The sequence below is a fragment of the Cricetulus griseus genome, chromosome 5 (assembly GCF_003668045.3).
Source record: "Cricetulus griseus strain 17A/GY chromosome 5, alternate assembly CriGri-PICRH-1.0, whole genome shotgun sequence".
In the NCBI taxonomy this organism is placed as follows: Eukaryota; Metazoa; Chordata; class Mammalia; order Rodentia; family Cricetidae; genus Cricetulus; species Cricetulus griseus.
This window is the reverse complement of record NC_048598.1, coordinates 85,714,230-85,735,454: the sequence shown is the minus strand read 5'-3', so window position 1 is coordinate 85,735,454 and position 21,225 is coordinate 85,714,230. Positions and strand designations below refer to the sequence as shown.

At 49.5% G+C, this 21,225-nt stretch overlaps 1 long non-coding RNA gene across 3 annotated transcripts in view; it reads left to right on the top strand.

The window, feature by feature from the left end:
• The window catches only part of LOC103160769, a 139,408-nt gene that overhangs the window by 39,267 nt on the left and 78,916 nt on the right, over positions 1 to 21,225 (top strand). The window contains exon 2 of one of the 3 annotated variants that reach the window (XR_003485781.2): positions 6,159 to 6,271. The exons of the other annotated variants lie outside the window; for them this stretch is intronic. This is a non-coding gene — a long non-coding RNA (uncharacterized LOC103160769). The remainder of the gene's footprint in view (positions 1 to 6,158; positions 6,272 to 21,225) is intronic. 3 annotated transcript variants of the gene reach the window in all.

Genomic DNA, 21,225 nt, shown 5'->3' with positions numbered 1-21,225 from the left:
ACACCCTGTTCTACCAGACTTGGGCCTGAGCAAGCACCTGCTCCTCTTGGCCGGCACTTCCTCTCAGGACGTGGGGTTGTCCACGTTGTCCCATGGCATGCAGTGTCAGCCTGAGGACAGGGTAGGAGGCGGTCACTGCCGTGGCCTGCCAACAAGGCCGAAAGGTTGTCTCATCCACTTGGGACTGAGGCACACTGCTTAAACTGCATCTGCTGCCGGCTGTTGTCTTCTAGGATTTTGCTGCACTCCCTGACCATCTGCCAAATGGATACCACAGGTTCTTCTCCTTCGGATGAGGGGGAATGATGGGTGAGCCTGGGAAGCCGTGAGGAGATGGACACCCTGCTGAGCACGGGACAGGCAGTCGAGCTCCCTGGGGTGGACATAGGCTAGCAGCCTTGAGGCCTCACCACGTGGCTGCCGCCTCTCTTCCCCCAGTCTGGGCTGTGTGCCTGGGTCTACAGCGCCCCCTGCTGGCAAGTTCCCTCAGAAGCGCCCTGTGGGCAGCCTGTACCCCACATTCTTCCACTGTGAACCCCCAGTAGGGGTCTTGCCCTCTGGAAGCCCACTTTGAGTCAAAAGTGCACCGAGGCAGCAGGAAGTCCAGGCTGGGGGTTGGGAGGGGGAGCTGGGATCCCAAAGGCTCCCAGGCCTTTGAAATCTCTGCAAGCCCACAAGTGGTTCATTGACGGGGAATTCAGCCATTGCCCTAAACCCATCAGACAGCAGCAGTCTTGAGGAATCAGGAGCCCTCCTTGCCTACCCTGGGTCCTCCCCTCATTAAAGGCCAGGTGGTCTTCAGCCCTGCCTAGTGTCTCCTCTGTCCGACTTTCTTTCACAGCAGTGGCTTTACCAAGTGCCTCTGGGGAAGCTGGCTGGCAAACCTATCCTCACCATGAACACCGTTTACTGTTCTTGAGACCCCCCACCACCACACTGTTTTCTCTCCAGGATATCTGTATCTGGACAAATACCCCCCCCCCTTCCAGGAAGCCTTCCTAGGCTTGAATGCTTTTCCTCTAGCTCCAGGCTTTTTCATGGCTTTGCACACATACTCCGTTGTCCTGAGCACAGGTGTTGTCCCATTGCATCCTGAGAAGCTGGGACCACGGGAGGGAAGGCTTATGCTGCTTCCTCTCCTGGACCTCTGCAGATGTCCAGGGGACAGATCATACGTGTTGTTGTTGTTTTGTTTTGGACATGATCTCACATAGATAGCCCAGGCTGGCCTCATGTTCACTATGTAACCCAGGCTAGCTTTGAACCTACTGTCCGCCGGTCTCAGCTTCACAGGTGTTGGGACTAAAGTCATTTTAAAATCAGCTTGCCTCACCTGGGGATGGTTTGACCCTGGGGCACATTGGCAATGTCTGTTGATCATGTGGGGGCCGGGTGGGGGCTGGGTGTCACTGGCATCTTAAGAATAAATGTCAAGGGGACAGAGATGGCTCAGTGGTTATGAGCACTCGCTGTTCTTTCAGAGGACCAGGTTTCAATTCCCAGCACCCACATGGCAACAACTGTCTCTAACTCCAGTTCCCGGGAAACCGACACCCATGGCAAAAACACCAATGCACATAAAAGAAAAGGAAGGAAAGGAAGGAAAAAGGAAGAAAGAAAGAAAGAAAGAAAGAAAGAAAGAAAGAAAGGAAGGAAGGAAGGAAGAATAAATGTCAGGGATGCAGTAAGTGTCCCAGAGTGTACGAAGAATAGTGCCCAGGTTATGAACGCTGTGAATTCAGATTTGGTTTTATTACAGTGACCAAGACTGGCAGTAGGTCCCACAGGGGAGGCAGTCACTCCACTGAGAGGACAGAGCAAAGACTCTGAGTAGATTCTAACTGTCCCTTCTCTGTCCTTTAGAGTCCCGGGTGCCTCAGAAATACTTTTCTGAACTGATAGGGCCTGTGCGAGTGAAGGTGGGCCTGAGCCAGGGAAGAGAAACCAGACCTAGAGTCCTTGAGGTAGTGTAGCCAGCTCCTTGAGAGCAGAGGGTGCCTGGCCTCATCTATAAATGGGGACAGAGTGACAGTCCCGATGGGCTGAGGTCCTCAACTGGACCTGTGGCCTAAGTGTTTCTGTCTGCTGATGTGTGGGACCCCTAGGCTCAGTCCCATAGCCAGATGTGGGAGGTAGCTGTGGCAGCAACTACCCTCCTGGGAAACAGCTGTCAGAACAAGAAGGCTTTGACAGACACATCAAAGCTGCTTGCATGTCTCCTAGGAACCGACTGGGTGGGTGGGACAGAGTGAGCCTTCAGCCAAGGACAGCTGTTGGCCAGGCCCCAGTACAGCAGGGGAGGCCACAGGAGGCATCTCCTTTAGCTGGGGTTAGGAATGTCCCAGAGGCTAGTCACCCAGACACAGCCTTCCCCTGCACAATTCTAGGTGGCCTTGGGCACCCCAGGGTTCTTGGTGGCCACATGGAGGCCTCTGTCTCCCGTGGAGAACTCTGTGGGGGCCTGGCTGGAATTCTCTGGGGATGGGGCTCCAAAGAAGGGGTGGGGTGGGGAGGGCTCTGGGAGGCTCCCTCACCCTCTCAAGCCATGGAGATCTGAAGCACCTCTCTGTGAGGGTCTCATCCCTGCCTTTCCTTTCAAAGGGCCACCCCAAGTCCACACCCAGGGCCCAAACCTGACTATGCAAAGGATAAGCAGGGCTTCAAGGAGAACAGGAAGCCAAGCTCCCCTGACACTCCTCAGTTCCCACATTCTCAACAGCTAAGCCCTGCCCACAGCATCTCCTGAGGGCCAGGAGTATTTGAGTACATGAGGCACAGTAACAGGCCGAATATCCTTGGGTCTTACCCCATGGCATTGTGGGTCAGGGTATGTTCTAGAGTCACCCTGGAGCCAAATGCTGCAATATGCAGGAAATAAGAGCTTCAAAGCCCTAGAGCCTTGGTTTGCTTATCTGTAAGTGGGTCTAGTGACACTTCTTCCTATGCTGTTCTAAGTTGTTGGGAGAGTTGGAGAGAAGGTACTGGAAGGGTTTAGCATAGTTCCTTTATATGTGTGTGTGTGTGTGTGTGAGAGAGAGAGAGAGAGAGAGAGAGAGAGAGAGAGAGAGAGAGAGAGAGAGTTGGTTCTCAATAAATGCTGGCAAATGTGGATTTTGCTGCAGTGGCTATGGCTATTGATATAATCTTCACAGTTGCTATTTTGGTTCCGAGAGTGAAGTTTTAAGGGAGTCTATTGCTTTAGCTTAGAATGAAACCAAGGATCTCTCTCTGGGAAACCTGGAGTGTGGCAGTTGGGAGAAGTGGGTCTCCGAAACGCTTCAGGCATTTTGGGTTCATGACAACTACAAGTGTGGGTGTCTGAGGATGCAGCTAGGATTGGCTGGGTTCCCATCACCACCAGGGACTGTGTGTGTCAGTGTGTGCAGTTAAGTGACTGCAGTTTGTGATCTGCTTGAGAGAGTGTGTGTGTGTGTGTGTGTGTGCGCGCGCGCGCGCGCGCGCGTGAGAGAAAGACAGAGACAGAGAGACAGAGACAGACACACAGAGAGAGACAGAGACAGAGAGACAGAGAGAGACAGACACACAGAGAGAGACAGAGACACGAGTAAATCTGGTGGGAGATGTGTACACACTCGTGGTGGGGGTTGTCTCATCATGGGTGTTGGTGTGGGCCTCATGGGCCCAGGTCTCACCTTCATGGAATGATTCTGTGTCTCCCTCACTAACAGCCTCCCTCTCCCTCGTCGGGGTGTCTCCACATGTGCTGTGTGTGTGGCTGGGGGACCAAACCATTGGGTCATTTCTAACAAAGTCCTTGCAGGTCTTGTGGGCATGTCAGTGAACCGAATGACCCTGAACTAGAGTGCACGGAGGCCACACAAGCCTGCCCACCCAAGGAGCACTGGCTAAGAGGCTGCACTGCCTTTGGAAGCATCATTTTCTTCTCTTTCTTGCCTTTTTTTTTTTTTCTTTCCAAGAGAGGGTTTGTTTCTCTGTGTAGCCCTCCATGGAATTCACTCTGTAGACCAGGCTGGCCTGATACTCCTCTGGGATTAAAGACATATTCCTCCACACCTGGCTGGCATTTTGTTTTAAGAGAAAGCAGCTGGCTTCTCTCTCTCTCTTTCTCTCTCTCTCCCTTCCTTTCCCTCCCTCCCTTCCTTCCTTCCTTCCTTCCTTCCTTCCTTCCTTCCTTCCTTCCTTCCTTCCTTTTTTCTGAGACAGGGTTTCTATGTGTAGTCCTGGCTGTTCTGGAACTAGCTTTGTAGACCAGGTTGGCCCCGAACTCACAAAGATCTGCCCGTCTCTGCCTCCCAAATGCTGGGCTTAAAGGTGTGCATTACCACCACCTGGCTGGCTTCTCTTCTTAAGCATTTATGCTCTGTGCATCTTTACACCCCATGAAAAGTGTATGGGGTTTTCTTGTTACTCTACATCTTTGTGGGCACTTGGTATTGTCAATGTTTTTGGACTTTGCTTGTTCTACATTATTCTCTATACTTGTCTACCTCAGTGGGGCTTTTTCTTCTGGCGCAGGCCCTGGGAAGTAGGCTTCAGACAGACACCAGGTGATTTTTTTCAGTATAGGTATGTCTTGAATATTACAGGGAGATATTTACATTAAAAAGTTATTTATTATTTGCTACAAGTCTATAGAACTGGACACTCTATGTGTCTGCTTAATCCAGGCAATGTTCCTCACAGCTTCCCCTACACCTAAGGGAGGTAAGGGACTCAAGGAGAAGCTGAGAGGCACAAGCTGTGTTCCACCCAGAGACAGCCAACCAGATCACCCCCACTTGTTGCCTGTGTCTCCTGAGGCTCAGGCCATGTGTGGCTCACACTGAAGCCTCCTGCCTCTACCAGGCAGATTCATATAACCCTAACTCCATGAAACCAGGCAGTGATCAGGATAGCTCCTGGAAGCTCTGGAAGCTCCTTTACCTGGCTTGCAAATACCAAGAGATACTGTTGTAGTGACTTGAATGCACACTTGTGCCAAGGCAGCATTACATAAGAGTTCTCGGTTCTCAAGGCTTGCCGGCCACTGAGAGAACATCAGGAAAGCAAAGCTAGCAGAGGACAACTCCAGGAGTGTGTGAGGCTTTTCACGCTGAGTGTGAGGATCCTAGAACTTAACCTCTGCATACCCTGGACCCTATGGGATCTGGGGGAAGCAGTGGCTCTTCTCTGAATAAGGTTTTAAACACGTAGAACCAAATCAGGACTGTGAAAGCGACCAATGACAACAAAGCAGGAACCTCTAAACAGGAGCCAGCTCCGAGAGTGGCAGAGGGGTTTCTTTTTTCTATTTCCTTCTTTTTTGTTTGTTCTATTTCCTTTTTTAAATTTTATTTAATTTTATTGAGCTATACACTTTCCCCCACTCCCCTTCCCTCCTCACTTTTCCTCTCCTACCATTCCACTTGTCCTCCATGTTCCCAGTTTACTCAGGAGGTCTTGTCTTTTTCCCCTTCCTAGGCAGATCCATGTATGTCTCTCTTGGGATCCTCTTTGTTACCTATGTTTTCTGTTATAGTGGCCTATAGCCTAGTTAACCTTTGCTTTATGTCTAATAGCCACTTATGAGTGAGTGCATATTATATTTGTCTTTCTGGGTCTGAGTTACCTCACTCAGAATGACTTTTTCTAGATCTGTCCATTTGCCTGCAAATTTCAAAAAGTCATTCCCCCCCCCCCCATGACTAGTACTCCATTGTGTAAATGGACCACATTTTTATTATCCATTCTTCAGTTGAGGGGCATCTAGGTTGTTTCTAGGCTCTGGTTATCATGAATAAAGCTGCTATGAACATAATTGAGCAAGTGTCCTTGGGGTGTGAATGTGTCTCCTTTGAGTTTGTGCCCAACAGTGGTTTTGCTGGATCTTGAGGTAGATTGATTTCCAATTTGCTGAGAAAGGCAGACACATTTCTTAAAAAGGTTTATCTTTATCTTATATGTATGGGTGTTTTCTGGCATGTATGTCTATATACTGCATGCATGCAGTGCCCGTGGAGCCCAGAAGAGGGCACGGAATCCCCTGGGACTGGCATTGCAGGTGTTTGTGTGGGTGCTGGGAATTGAACCCATGTCCTCTGCAGCCAGTGCTCTTGCCTGCTGAGTCATCTGTCCAGCCCCTGTCCCCTGAGATGCTTCTTGATTAATACTTTACAATTTATTTATTTTTAATTTAGCATGCATTCATGTGCGTGTACCATGACACTCTGTGGAGATTAACGGACAGCTTGAGGAACCTGGTTCTCTCCTTCTGTCACATGGCTCCCAGGAATACTTGCACCTTCATCAGGTGAGTTTACCCAGTGAGCCATCTTGCTGGCCAGAGGCTAGCATCTGGGAGTTAGTTCTTTCTCATCCTCCATCCACCTTGTTGCGCAGGGACTCTTGTGTTGATGACTGCTTTTTATTCTCTAGGGCCAGGGGCTTCCAGGTGATACTCTGCCTCCTGTCTCATTAGAGCAATGCTGAGATTTCAGAGTTGAGCCACCACATCCAGCCTTTAGGAAGACTGCAGGGATCCCACCCAGGGTTATCAGGCTCGTGTGGCAAGCTCCATTCCCTTTGGAGCCCTCTCCCTTGCCCTTTAGCAGCACTTAACCCGTGGTTGTTTTGCAGTGGTGATGTGTATATGTAGCATCTTCAAAGATCTGCAACAAGCCTAAAGTGATCTAAACGATGTCTGATGGCTTCTGGTGACAGTCTCCCTATCTGTTAATAATGTTGCTCTTTCCTACACAGAAAGAAGTGCAGACTTTTAGTTAAAGGCTAGTGCAAATATACACAGATCCACAACCCACTAAAGGCTAGTGCTAACACACACAGATCCACAGCCCCATAAAAGGATACTGAAGATACACACACATCCATAACCCCACAAAAGGCTAGTGCAAATACACATGCATCCCCAACTCCACAAAAGGCTAGTGCAAACATTTACATATCTACAACCCCACAAAAGGCTAGTGCAAATACACACACACATCCACAACCCCACAAAAGGCAAGTGAAATTATACACACATCCACAATCCCCGCCCTTATCCGATTTCATGGAGCTCATATTCTCTTCACAGACTTCTGAGGAGGGGCAGCTGTGGCTCCCAGGGTAAGAGGCCAGGAGGTTCTAAAGAGTGAGGCCAGGGCTGTCCACGCTGAGACATGGAGGAGAGCTGAGGATGGCCTGAGGGTGTGGATCAGTGTGTGGGTGCTGAAGCACCTAGTCAGCTGTCCTCACTAGTGCTGGCTAGCCTGCTGTAGTCTGTGGTGATATTATTTATGATTTATTAAAGCTTGCCTGAGGATTCAGAAAGCAAAGTCAGCCACAAGCTATAGAAGCCAGGCACATACCTTTAATCCTAGCAGCCAGAAGCTAGGAGGTGGTGGTTTACACCTTTAATCCTAGAACTCAGGATTAAGAGGTAGAGGAAGGCCACCCAGGGATACATGAAATTGAATCAGTCTAAAAGAGTAACAGATCACACGCTTTTAATCCCCACACTAGAGGGATGTGAAAGAATAGAAGCAGGGTCTTCAATATTCAGTAGGAGGCATTCATTCTCCAGCCACACGTAAGATAGGAGCATTCCTGTCTTTCCTCAGCATTCCTCTCCATGCTGAGGAAAGTTTAAAGTCTGAGACTTGGTGAGCGCTCATGGAGACAGCATCAACCCCAAGCAGGTGCGGTCAGCAGTACCTCTAAACAGGATTTCTCCCTACACAACCCATTCAGCCTGAGGTAGAAATGAGAAGCTAATGGCCGATTGCTTTGCCTTTCTGATATCAGCTTGAAGTTTGAACCCCAATATCAGTCTCTGGGTCTTTTATTTATCTTATTACAGTATGAGCTCTAAGTCTCAGCTGTGCCTCTTAGTTTGAGGTCCTGTAGTGTGGCAAGTCCTCTGCTCTCCTTAGCAACTTGCCCAGCATCCCTGAGGCTGGGACCTGGGGTATGGAAGGGGAGAAGGCAGAGTGAAGGCCTCTTGAAGTGGCCAAACCCAGGCAAACCAAAGCCCCTGCTTCTAAAGCGAGGGAGAGGGAGGCATGGAAGGAGAAAACTGTGGGCATGGCAGAACTGGGCTTGTCCTAAGAAGGGTAGGCGTAGACAGGATGAGCTGCACTGAGGAGGTAGCTATGAGGAAGTTTCTGGAAATCTGTGCCTCTTGCCTCTTTCCTGAACTTCCTCTCCCTCTGCCTCCTCCCACCAGGAAGCAGAATCCAATTTCCTCTTTCTCTCTGTTTCTGTTTTCAAAGCAGGGTCCAGAATTTTTAATCTCTAGGCACTCTCTCACAAACGCATACAAATAGCAACGTTTTCTTTTGGAGAATTAATCTGAAGGCCAGTAAGAGAGCTCAGTGGGTCAAGTCCTTGCTGCCTGATGACACAAACCTGATGTTGTCCTCTGACCTCAACACATGTGATGTGCCATGGCATGAGCCACACTCCCACCACACACATACACCTAGAAACAACAACAACAATAACATTACATTAAGCTGAGTATGGTGGCACACGCCTTTAGTCCCAGCACTCAGGAGGCAGAGGCAGGCACAGCTCTGAATTTGAAGCCAGACTGGTCTACAGAGGGAGTTCCAGGATGGCCAGGGTTACACAGGGAAACCCTGTCTTGAAAAACAACAAGAACAAAGAATCTGTCTTGAAAATTATTAAATTAAATTAAAAATATTTTGAAAAAGCAAATGTGCATGAAAAATAACAAGTATGAATTCTTTGTCATCATATTATAATCTGCTTTTACAAAGTGGGAATCTGCCAGGCAGTGGTGGCATGTGCCTTTAATCCCAGCACTGGAGAGGTAGAGGCAGGTGGATCTCTTAGTTTGAGGCCAGCCTGATCTGCAGAGTGAGTTCCGGGACAGCCAGGGCTACACGGAGAAATCCTGTCTCAAATACCAAAGTAATAACAACAAATCAGAGTGGAACCCTATTAGAACATGTTGGGAATTTGTAAGGGCTTGCTTGATGCGTGCGTGATATTGACATTCACTAGGATTCTGGATCCTTGGGGAACAGGAGGAAGGATAGAGCCTTGTACCTTGGGGTGGATGACTGTATTGGGGCTCCCAGTGAACCACACCTACTGATACACACATCTTGTGTAGTTCTGTTCCTCCATAATTGTAAGCAAGTGACTTGCTTTTAATAACATGACATTAGAGCCGGGCAGTAGTGGCGCACACCTTTAATCCCAGCACCCAGGAGGAAGAGGCAGGAGGATTTCTGTGAGTTTGAGGCCAGCTTGGTCTATAGAGTGAGTTCCAGGACAGCCAGGGCTATACAGAGAAAGCCTGTCTTGAGAAACCAACCTTACCCCCACAAACAAAACAAAACATGGCGTCAGCAAACTGTGGCTGGGTGTAGTTCTGAGGAGCCTCTCCTCTTCTCATTCCTGTCCTCCCGGAACATTCTCAGGGAAGACAGCCACCAATCTGAGAACAGACTGAGGTGTAGATCCACCAGTGATTGATCACCCAGCACATAGAATGGACATTAGAAAATTCTGGTGTCAGCTTTTGTGAACTTTTCAAACTAACTCAATGGAATGAGTGACTACTTAAAGCAGCACCAAGCTGAGCCCCTCCCAAATTATTGACCTATAAAATTATAAGCAAATAAAGTCTTGTTGTTTTAAGCCATTAGGTTTAGGAGTGGTTTGTTACACAGCAGTAAGAACCAAGAGTCTTGTCATGGATATGTGATAAATGCATTTAGAATGAGCAAATGACTAACCACCAGGCTAGGGCTGTTGCTCATTTGTTCACTGGTCTTGGATGCTTGTTAAGCTTTGATCACATCTACTTTCTTATAGGATTCCTGTGATGTTCGATTTTGTGTGTCAACTCTACTGGGTCACTGGGCACCCAGATATTTGGTCAAATATCTTGGCTGTTTCTATAAAGGTGTTTTTAATAGGATTAATGTTTAAACCTTTACAAGCAGATTACTCTGCAAAATGTGGGTGGGGCTTATTCAATCAGTGGGAGGAATGACTAGAACAGAGGTTAACCCCTAGTAAGAGAATTCCCCCATCCGACAGCCTTTGGATCGACAGACAGCTCTTCCTGATTCTGTAGCAGTCTGCTCCTTTGTACTGAAACTGAGATAATTAGCCCTGCAGATTTTAGATTTGTCAGCCTCCATACCTGTGGTCAATACCTTATGATTCTCTCTCTCTCTGTCATACACACACAGACACACACACTCCTCTCTCTGACACACACATACCTCTCTCTGTCACACATACACACACACACACACACACACACACACACACCCCTCTCTGTCTCTGTCACACATACACACACCCTATCCATCCACAGACTGACAGGGCATGGTAGCTCAGTGCTATTGACTGGCATCAATGGAGCAGCATGTCTTACTTTATAGCACTCACCTGGGGCCAGCAGTGGTGGGTGGCCAGAACAAGGCAATTCAAAATTTCTATCGGATGCATATTGCTTTTGTATCGTTGATGAAAATCACCAACATTGAATTGTCAGCTTTGATAAATCACAGCCAAGAATTGTCGGTGATGTGAGCTCCTCAGCAATTTGTGGGGACCATGACAACCCAGAGTTCACTTTTAGTCTTTGGATACTTACATTCATTTATCATCTAAGTTCTGCCATGTGGTAGACATGGAATAAGACTCCTGGCATCAATGAGACCAGAATGGATACAGGTCCTGTCCTGTGAGGGAGATAGGCCCTCATGGCACAACTGGCAAGCAAACATAGTAGAAAGCCACCTAGTCCAGAAGGTCAGAAGGTCAGGAAAAGCTCTTGACCTTGAAGGGTGATTAGGAATAAACCAGGGAAGGGGGAGGCTAGGACTTTGCACACACACAAGGCCTCATAGGTAACTAGCTCTTAAAGGATATGATCTTTGGAATCAAATAGATTGAGCAGGCAACATAGCTTTGGCCCTTCCCAGTTGCACTGCACCTGGCCAAACTGCTTGAGCCTCAGTTTGCTCTCTGCAAAATGAACACAATCATAGTATCAGGCTAATAGCTTGCTTGTGAAGATTAACTGGGGACAGTGACATAGTGTCTGGGCACACAGTAAAATAAGGGTGTTTATTACCCTCATGACAACCCAAAGTGAGATGGAAGCTCAGAGCTGGGCGTGGACCCACAGCCTCCACAGGGTCTCAGTCTTGCCTCTCCCTCTCCCAGCCACTTCACCAGAGCAAAGTGCCTTTCAGGGAGTCTGTGACTAGCTCAATTCATGAATGATGCCTCGGCAGGTGCTAGGATCCCATGGCTCCACCTCGTCTCATGCCAGGGTACTGAAGTTAGACCACGGTCAGCAGTTACAACCTCCATCTGCCTCCTGCTGCTTGAGTTTTATCAAAAGCTCGGTTGAGGGAAATAAAGTTCAAGGGGGGGTCACTTAAAGGCCACACATTCCATCCATTCTTCCAGGGTGCTTATCCCCAACCCGTCAGAGGATCAGGAAACTGAGCAGTTCTTGGTCATCACAGAATCTTTATTTTTATCTGCCTCTCCCTTGTGACTTGGGAAGAGGAGTTCCCCAGTGGTCGTGCACTCTAGGACATTCTTGTCCAGCTAGTCCCCTTCCTCAGACCATGAGCAGAAGATTATTTTAGGCTTTGGCTTCCAGTAAAAAGCTGAATCTGCTGACAAATTGGGGGGCAGGGAATTCTGATATGTGAACCCCAAGACTTGCATGACAGATGCCCAACATTTTCTTTGTCTGGGTTGCCAGAAAACTACAGGAGAATTTGAGGTCAACCTTAAGACTCCTGGAGGGCCTTGTGGGCTGTCATTTGCCAGAGTTGACTTTTTTCCAGACCCTGGACCAGATACATACATAGTTATAGTGATGGTTTCATGTGTATGTTGTTTCGGGTCCAGTGTGGCCAGAGTGGGGGTCAGTATAATAATTGTATAATAATAATAATAATAAGTATAATAGTTGGTATCTCTCTCTGAGAAGCCTAGTTAGGGCAGAACATTGGTCTGGGTGTGTGGGAGAACAGGGAGGGGCCTGGTGGCTATGGGACAAATGTCCTTTTCTCAACCGCTGTGGTGGTAGTGGAGGGTCTGGCTTCGCTAGAGCATGGGTCTCACGAAAAGAGAATTTTCCATGGATTAGACAACAGCAGTGCAGCTGTTGCTCAACTTGAACTTCTCCCCGTGGCCCCCAGGCCGCCTGGTATTTTTGTCGTATTGAGAAACACTGAAACTTGCAGCAACCCTTTCTCTTCCTCTCCTGCTGGCCCCAGCCACTCTCACCCACCCTTTTTCTTCCTGAGTACATCTCATTCAGCCCCTGCCCTCCCTCTGGCTGCAAAGGCAGCTGCTGAGCTGCCTACTAAAACTGTTCCTCCCTCTCTGGGTGAGACTGGGGTCCCTCTGGCAGAAGACGGAGTTGAGATGGCTTGAGGCGAGAAGCCACAGATCCAAGAACACACACACACACACACACACACACACTCACGAGCACACACACATACATGCATACACATGTACACACATACACACATGTGCACACACACTCATACACATAGGCACACACATGTACACACACATGTACACACATACATGCATACACATGTACACACATACACACATGTGCACACACACTCACACACATAGGCACACACATGTACACACACACATGTACACATACACACACACACACACACACACACACAATGGCCTGCTAACAGAGCTGCCACTACTGCTCTTTCATTTTATTTATTTAAATTAGTTCTATGTCTTGGTTCCTAATAGACTTTTATCATTCTCCAGGCAAGACTCTGTCTTTTTAAAAATCACATTAGACCAGATATGTTGACACATGCCTTTAGTAGCAGCAACTTGGAGGCAGAGACAGGCAGATCTCTGGGTTGGAGACCAGCCTGGTCTACAGATAGCAAGTTCGAGGATCCTGTCTCAAAACAAAACAACAAACAAACAAACAAACCAAAAAACAACTAAAAAGTTTATTTTGTATGCATAGGCACACAATACAAAGGTGTGTGTGTGTGTGTGTGTGTGTGTGTGTGTGTGTGTGTGTGTGTATGCTCACCTGTGTGTGCATGTGACAACTTTTAGGAATCAGTTCTCACTTTTTTTTTGTTTTTTTCGAGACAGGGTTTCTCTGTGTAGCTTTGGAGCCTATCCTGGCACTCGCTCTGAAGACCAGGCTGGCCTCAAACTCACAGAGATCCGCCTGCCTCTGCCTCTGCCTCCTGAGTGCTGGGATTAAAGGTGTGCACCACCAACGCCCAGCAGTTCTCACCTTCTATCCTGTGGGTTTAAACTCGGGTCATCAGGCTTGGTACCAAGTATTTTTAACTGCTTAACTCCAACTCACTCTTTTTATTATTATTATTTTTAATTATCTGACATGGTGCAGTACTCGTCTGTCTATCCATTTATCTAGGCCACAGTCTCTCCACTTTGCACAGCTGATATTTCAAGCCTGCTAGTTTGGATCTGTCCCATGCAGTATACAATGTTAAGCATCTTTCCCTGGTATCTCTCACCACGTGAGTAGCCCCAACCCTCATGGAGACCACTAGAACTGTATCCTGATATTGCCAAGCATCCTCCGAGAGGAGGAAGATAAAAGCCCCCTAGACTCAGGACCAGCAGCCCTGGTGCCCTATTCCTCGCCACTCTCCCTTTCCGATGGAGGCCTCTTGGGTGAGCTTACTCCATATCCTCCTATTTGCACACATCCCTACAGCCCTGATAACTAACTGCCTGTTCACACCCTTTGCTCGGTTCTCTCTCTGTCTCTCCCTCCTTCCCTCCTTGCTCCTGGTGTTGAGGATGAAATCCAGGGCCTCAGTCATGTTAGTCAAATGCTCTGGCCCCGAGCTACACTCCCCATATATTCTCTATCGAGGCTGTATCTTCTTTAGGTTTGCAAATGGCAGCCCTTGTATAGTTGAGATGAGTGCCACATTCTAGGGGCCGGCCTTCTGTGGTCTTCTCCCTTATGCCTGTTTGATGCACTGTACAGGTGGGGGAGTAGGTGTGGAGCTGGCCGGCAGCAGAGTCTGTGGCCTGCCCTTCCTGCCAGTATGTCCTCGAAGAAGGCAGATGAAGCAAGAGGTATGGGAGTGATGTCTCTGTCAGGGAAGGTCACAGGTCTCAATGACAGCTGCATTCGGGTCCCCTGATGTGATGATGTCCAGTGTCTCTGGAATCTGATTTAACATTCCCTCTGGCCTAGAGATATCCAGGAGATATTTTGCTTCAATATCTGCAAGAGGCCATGGTTCTGGTGTACTGGGGAGGGAAGGCATCTGGCAGTATCTCTCTGTGTATGTACATGGGGACTCTGGGCTCAGAGGGGACACACAGGGTTCAGAGGCGGCACTTTTCTGTCCTGGATCCGGTGGGGGTGTTGTGTCTGGTGGTCTGTGCCCTGCTAGCAGAGTGCCTAGGGAATGATTGATGGAGGAGAGCCAGTGGGGTAGGATGGAGAGGCTTTGTTGTCCAGATGCTATTCACATGACTGCCTGACTTCAGCCCTTCTCCTTTCTCTTGCCCTTATCTCCTTCACAGCACTTTGCCCCGTTTTGGTTTCCCTTCTCTGTTTCTCCTTTCTCAATCTGTACGAAGCCCTCCCTGCTGACCACAGCCTGGAGGCAGGCCATGCCCCACATCCTTAGACAGGACCTCTGGGCCTCCACAGCTAGGTGGCAAATATATGGCCCAGGCCCACTTCACCCCTCATGACATGCATATTTAAATTAAAAAACAAAACAAAACAAAAACTTAACTATTTTTACTTTATGTACATCGGTGTTTTGCCTGCAGGTATGTCTGTAGGAGGGCACCAGATCCCTCATACAGGAGGAGCAGGAGTTACAGACAGGTGTGAGCTGCCATGTAGGTGCTGGGAATTGAACCCAGGTCCTTTGGAAGAGCAGCCGGTGCTCTTAACCGCTGAGTCACCTCTCCAGCCCCCATGCATGTTTCACCAGGGCTCTTTCCATAGTTCTAAACTCTTGCTCAGCAGAGAAGGTGTGTGATGTTACCTTTGGTTGACAGCACTGTTGTAGCCTCTGGAATTGTTCTGCAGTGGCCTTTACCCCTGACTGCTCAGTCTGAGTAACCCGGTCACTTCCCAGATAGACTGACTTCTTTGTAACCGAAGGACAGGCTAGGGATGCTTATAAAGTGCCCCCAAGAGTCCTCTCCCTGACTCTGTGGCCAGAGAACTGCTTTCCCCAGGGAAGAGTGTCACAGAAGGGGTCCTGGATCCAGTGCAGGAGCCCTGGGCTGGAATGGTGATTACCCTGAGGTGGTGGAGTATCTCTGCCTCAGTGGAGTATCCCTGGCTTAGTGGAAGAGTATCCCTGCCTCAGTGGAGTATCCCTGCCTCATTGGATTATCCCTGGGCTCAGTGGAAGAGTATCTCTGCCTCAGTGGAGTAATCCTGGCTTAGTGGAAGAGTATCCCTGCCTCAGTGGAGTATCCCTAGCTCAGTGGAAGAGTATCCCTGCCTTAGTGGAGTATCCCTGGTTCAATGGTCTCCACTCATTGAACAAGAGCACCTTGAGGAGAAATGGCTAAGTAAGGGAATCAGAGATCAGAAGGGGTCAGGAAAATCTACTACAAACTAACCCTTCATTCCAGAAATGAGGGGGCTTTAGAAGGGAATGGTAACCACCTGGGGCCTCCCAGCACTGGAGCAGGGCCAGGCAGAAGCCAGGTCAACCTTTGGGTTGCTTTCCTATACAACCGGGTCATCCTAGACCCTTAGTGGGTTATGTGTAAATTTTCACCCCTCTCTGGACAAGGAGGGCAAGTGTATCGGGACTGGGCAAGCTAGTGTGCACCTCTCTCCACTTTCAGAGGGCATAGTTTCTTCCAGAGCCTGGGTGGGGAACAGCGGCTAGAGCTGCAGGGCGTGGGTCTCAGCCAAACTTTGCAAGCAAACCTTTGCGGAGGGAGCTGCTGACCTTCTGCAGCTACTCTGTAGGCCCTCTGGGCAGAAAGGGGAAGTTTTGGCTGTATTTAGAACGCTGTTCACAAACAAGAATGGTGGGGGCGGAGGTGAGGGGAGGAAGGGGGCAGCCAGTCATCCAGAAGGGATCCAGCAGGGGTGTGAGGACAAAGGTTTGATGCGGATCCACACATTGTCACTTGGGAAGCTCTTGGAGCTAGAGGATGGGGAATGGGACAGAATGAAGAGGGAGGAAGGAAGAGGGGGCAAAAGGGGCACAGGAAGGAGAAAGAGTTCTCAGCCAGGATGCCTGGCTTTTTTCAATGCTGGAAGCAAAGGTTGAATGTGCTGGGCACATGCCAAGCCACCCCAGAGGCCTAGGTGCTGACTGCCTCTTAGGGGATAGAGGTGGGACAGAGGCTGGGAAGGGGGAAGCTTTGGGTGCCCAGCCCCAAATAGGAGGTCAAAGGGAGAACTCTTATTCTCTCAAGTCACCATCATAAGATACCTTAAATTGGGTGGTTGACTGACAATGTAGTTAGTCCCTTTCCTCGTGGAATTGGAGTCTAGTGAGGATTCATCATGGGTCAGTTTCTCCTAAGTTTGAGGATGGCCAGGTGAAGGCAGGATGGAGCAGGCGTCTATCTTCGACCTCACCAAAGAGACAATAATCACAAACCACTCAGAAAATGAAGCCAGGATTAAGAAGTGCATTGTTGAGGGCTAGCACCTGTTGGTTCAGGCTAGGTGGGCCTGACTGCTCCTTCACTAACAAGCCTTGGCTAAAGAAAAGCCCATCAGCTCTGACATGAGTGCATAGGACTGTAAAATCTACATCGGCTCCACTGTCTTTCTTTTTCCTTTATTTTTGAGAAATATTTTCTTGTAGCTCAGGCTGACCTCTAACTTGCTATGTAGCCAAGGCTGACCTTTACTTCCTGATCCTTCTGCCTTCACACCCTGAGTCTCCACCACCACACGTGTTTTTGTGTTGCTTTTTGTTATTTTAATCTCCTGTTTCCCTTGATTCAGTCTTCCCATTGATCATTTTTCTCTCCTTCTTACTCCTCCTCAGCACTGGAATCTGTCCATGGGTAAATGACTAGATTCCAGGTTTGGGGAATGTTCATCATTCATTTAAAAAAAGCAAAAATAAAAACACAGTGTCAGAGGCCAGTAACACAGGACTTTCCTGTGAGAATTGTCAAACCAACTTGGGGGGTCACAAAATGCTTTCATGGAGGAGAGTGGGAGGTGCTTCTGAATGGGAATGTTAGGGGGTGAGGCTGCAGGCAGCAGGAAAGTCTGGGTGTCGGATGCTGACACTGTGGTGGAAACTGGGTACCATGCCTGGGTGTGGGATGCTGACACTGTGGTGTGTAAAGTGGGTGCCATGCCTGGGTGTGGGAAGCTGACACTGTGGTGTGGAAAGTGGGTACCATGTCTGGGTGTGGGATGCTGACACTGTTGAAAGGTTCAGGCATTATGCTGGCCTGCCCCTGTTACCTGGCAGAATCTACTCAGGCAGTACCCTGGTCAGCCCAGGGTTCCATGGGAACTCAGTCTGCATGCAGGTGTAGAGGACCCCATTAAAAGACAGACCCCTGCCTACTTATTCTCCCTTCACTTGCACTCTCTCTTACTCTCTCTCTCTGTTCACTAATTCTTCTCTATTAATCTCTGGTCTGCTCTGTTCTTCCATTCCTCTCTCTCCCCCTCTCACTCTTCTGCCCTAAAATAAACTGGTTAATATGCTCTATAGTTTGTGTCCATCTCTCAACTTCTAATTTAAGCAAAAGAACAACAACTGTGGTATCGAAAGTGGGTGCCATGTCTGGGTGTGGGATGCTGACCTGTGGTGTGGAAAGTGGGTGCCATGCCCAGGTGTGGGATGCTGACATTGTAGTATGCATGTGTGCCCAGCTGCTACCGAAGACTGGAAGGCTAGTACAAATGATCACCGCATAGCCTGTCCCCCAGATTCACCCATTCTTGACATTTCTGAAGCCATCTGAGAAAGTTGGACGTCTTGACCTTTTTGCTTTAATTACTTCAGGGGATATCTTCAAGGACATTCTTTAACACTGCTTGTTTTCTGTTCACTTAAGCCTTACTCCATGCCCAGGTGGGTTATTCTTGATAGTAAATAAAGCTTATTTTGTCAATCAGCTAGACTATCCTTTTGTATGATCCTCACTGGTGTCTTGGCCCCTGGGGCCTGCCTAGGCCCCAAGTCTTCTCAGATCTGTGTTGGCCTTAGGAGCCGTGCTTTAGTTTCCTTTTTTATTGGACAGCTAGTCTGCTCCCTTAGAGGCTTGGCTGGGCCTTGGCTGAACTGTTTCACTTTGTTTTCCTCCACTTTGTTCTAGAATTTTCTGTGCATTTTCCCACCCACAGATGTGACTGTCATATGATATTGGCTTTCCAGTGTCCGGCATGGTATGTTGGATTCAGAGTGAGTTTGTTCAGGCACCCTCTGTGCCTTAGAGGCCAGAAAAGGCCCCACAGCAAACAAGGAAGGCTTCCAGTTTCCATTTTGCCAGAAGGATGGTGCTCTGTGGTGGTGGTCTGGCTCGTGGACTACTCAAGGCTGGAAGTCTTCGGCAAAGGGAACATTTTCTGGAGCACAGCTTGAGGACAGGATGTCTCAGGGAGATGGGCTGGTCTGGGCAGGCAGGGTTTTGGAAAACCCCCTGCTTGTTCTGGGAGATGTTCAGAACGCTGAGATTTTGGGAAGCCATGGTGGTTCTTCACAGCTGTTGCTTCTTTGGGGCTTTGGGGAGGATGGCTGGATCAATGCCTAATGCTTGGCTTCAGTAGCAAAGGTGGAGCCCAGCCTTGCCAACTTGGAAACACCCTACCCCCACCCCCACCCCCCTCTGCTAGGCCTGGGGTGGAGGTGGGGCACTGGACTTTGAAGAGGAATGTAGTCCACAAGCCTGGCCCTCTGAATAGTGAGAGGCTAGTGCCATCATCACCAGCCACCACTGAGGTTGGTGGGCAGTGGCCTTGCTTGACGCAAAGCCATGCAGCCTTTGGACCTGGTCTCCAAGGCACCTCTGATGAAGCGGATAGGAGAACCCCCAAGTGACCTCCTGAACAGAACAGGCCAGGGTCGTTTGATCTGCTAGAGCAGTCTCAGTGAGGGCCTGAGACACCTGGTCCATGTCCACGTCCACGACTGAGGAGCCGGGGAAGGCTTAGGCTTCAGAAGGCTAGAGCCTCCTTCTCTAGCAGATTCTCCACTCCACTCCTCTGCTTTTGTTCAGTCAGAACAACTCTGTTCTGTGATCCAGGCCAAGTCAGGGGTGGTAGAGCCATCATCATCTGTGTTAAGTAGTGATCTGTCCTCAGATGGCTTCAGAGGGCTTGAAGAACAAGAAAATACAGATGTCTAGGTCCCCGCTTCATTTTATTTTAAAAGTCATTTTATTTATCATTACGGTGGGATGGGTGGGTGGGGAAAGTGCTTGGGGGGAGATGCACATATGTGGAGGTCTCTCCTTCCAGGCTTCATGTGGGTTACAGGGACTGAGTGGAGGTCTCCAGGCTTAATGGCAAGCACCTTTATCCACCATGTATCAGGCTCCCATGTTAGAAGCTAGATTTGGCAAAAGTACAGTGAGGCCCAGGCACCCCACACTCCTTGGAGGTCCCACAGACCCTTTCTTCTTGGTGTTGGGGAAGGGCCTTTCACAGGTCCGGTCCTAGCCTGGGCAGGCAACGTCCATCTGTGCTCCCCTAGAAGCCAGCCTGGACACATGCCACGCCATTTCCAGGGCTCCAGCTCCTGGGGGCCCGAAGGAAATCAAGAGGCTTTCAGGAGTCCTGCAGCCTGCAGAAGGGACCCTTCCTGGTCCTGCTCACCCGGGCTCCGGGCCACCCCGATCCCTCGCGGGGCTCGGGAGGAGAGAGAACTCCGGGTCTCCTCGCCCTGGTTCTCCACAGCGCTGACATTGCCCTGCGGCCCAGCTGGCTGCAGTTTTTTCGCAGTAACAATATCCCGGGGAGGGGAGGAGCGGTGGGGTGAATGGGCGCCTTTGTCCCCGACTCTGTGAAGGCCGATTAATTATGCGCCGCGGAGCGCGGGAGCGCGGCCGTCCGGCCCCCTGCGAGCCTGAAAGGCCGGGACTTGGGAGCGTGGTCTCCGGCTCTGCGCCGCCTGCACAAAGGGCCGCGCATTAGGAGCCCGGCAATTACCCCGCAGTTGGGATGTGTTCTTGTCTCGGTGACACCGCGCCGCCCCTCTGCGGGCGGCTGCACTTTGAGGATTTGCAAGTCCTTTCTTGGTTGCTAGGAGCGACTGGGCAGAGGGGTTGGGAGCTTGGGGTGGGGGGCACGCCGAGCCTGTCCAGTTGGAAGTATCCCGGCCGGGGTGGGGGAGGGGCGGGAGGGTGTCACCCCTGGGGACCTGGACTAGAGGGATGATGTTTTCTCTAAAGCTGGAGCCCCATTCAAAGTGCAGATTCCTGGGCCTCACCCGGAGGACTCCCCGATTTAGTCGGTGTGGGGGGGCCCTTTAAGCGTCACAGGTATTATTTTTAAAACTTAAAAGAGTGGTATAATGAGACAAAATGTATAGATTTAAATAAAGCATTTACATTTATAATTTGTGTGTGTGTGTGTGTGTGTGTGTGTGTGTGTGTACGCGCGCGCGCGCGCGCGTGCATGCGTGTGCATGAACACACGGGCCCGTGCTTGCCACGTTGCGCATTACACACGTGGAGGTTAGAGGACCGTTTGTGGGAGGCTGTTTTCCGCTTTCTGCCATGTGGTAGAAATGTCTACCTTCAGTGACTTCTCGAAGGCCCTTCAAGTGTGCGTTTTGACACATGTATGCCCTGTGTCACCTACATCACATTAACATACAGAACAATTCCATCAGTCTGGAAAGTTCTCTGAATCCTCTTTCCAGTCCCCACACTCCTGTTCCGTGTCCCCCCCCCCCCCCAGGTTCTGCTCTTGTGAATTTTGTTGACGCATCCCTTAAATCTCAAGTGACTCTGGATCTGAAGATCGATGGAGTCACACGGTGTGTCCTGTTTTAGCTCTGATTTCTCAGCAGTGTTCTTGAAATCCATACACAGTGTGTATTCATAGTTGGTTTCTTTTACTAAACAGCGTATCTGTTTGCCTGTTGATGGACACTTAGACTGCTTCTAAATTGTGGCTGTTGGAAGTGGAGCTGCCGCGAATGTTTTGTATATATCTCTTTGTGTGTGTCTTTTGGGTAAACATCTAGGGTCACAGGGAAGGCGTTGCGTTTTAAGAGAAAGCAGCTGACTTCTTTT